The following is a 932-nucleotide window of genomic DNA, read 5'->3' as shown; positions in this document are numbered from 1 at the left end:
TGATGTGTCTATCTCTCTCTCCCTCTCCCTTTCTCTCTGAAATCAATAAAAAATATATTTTTAAAAATAAATAAACCTTTTGTCACAGACAATAGTACGGTGAAGGCCTGGGGAGGGGGCAGGAGCAAGGTGGAGAGGGTCAACTGGAGGAAAGGAGACATCTGTAATACTTTCAACAATAAAGATACATTTTTTAAAATAATAAAAAAAAACCTTTGTGCATTATGCGTTTTCTACATATGAGTGTTTAGGATAGATTCTCAAAACTGAAATTTGTTAGGGATGAGCATTTTTTTAGGTTGTTGATGTTTTAGGTTTTCTACAATGTTTCTGAAAGGTTTTTTGTTTGCTATACCAGTTTATATGCACCAGCTGCTTGTCACACACCCTCTTTGCACTTGGGGACAATCATTTTGAAATCTTTGCTAAGTAAGTAAAAACATACTTAATCTTGATTATTTTAAAAATTAACTTTAACAGCATTATTGAGATACTAGAGGCCCAATGCACGAAATTCATGCAAGGGGCTCGGCCCTCGCAGCCGCCACAGCTTGCCTCGGCCCTCGCAGCCCCAGCTTCATTCAGAAGATCGTCCAGAAGGTCTATTGGCTGTCTGGTCTAATTAGCATACTATGCTTTTATTATTATAGATACTTCACCTACAATACAATTGGTTTTCAGTATAATTCAAGATATGTATGACCATCACCAGTCAAAATTAGAACACCTTTATCACCTAAAAAAAATCCTATAACCTTTACCTACCACCCCTTCCTTACCATCCCCCCACAGCTCTAAGAAACCACCAGTCTACTTTCTGTCTATAGATTTTCCTATTCTGGGCATTTCCTATAAATGGAATCATAATGTGTGGTCTTTTGTGACTGGCATCTTTCACTTAGCATAATATTTTCAAGATTCATCCATGTTGG

Source organism: Myotis davidii, unplaced genomic scaffold (assembly GCF_000327345.1).
Source record: "Myotis davidii unplaced genomic scaffold, ASM32734v1 scaffold934, whole genome shotgun sequence".
Lineage (NCBI taxonomy): Eukaryota > Metazoa > Chordata > Mammalia > Chiroptera > Vespertilionidae > Myotis > Myotis davidii.
The sequence above is the reverse complement of the archived record's forward strand: the minus strand, read 5'-3'. Positions refer to the sequence as shown.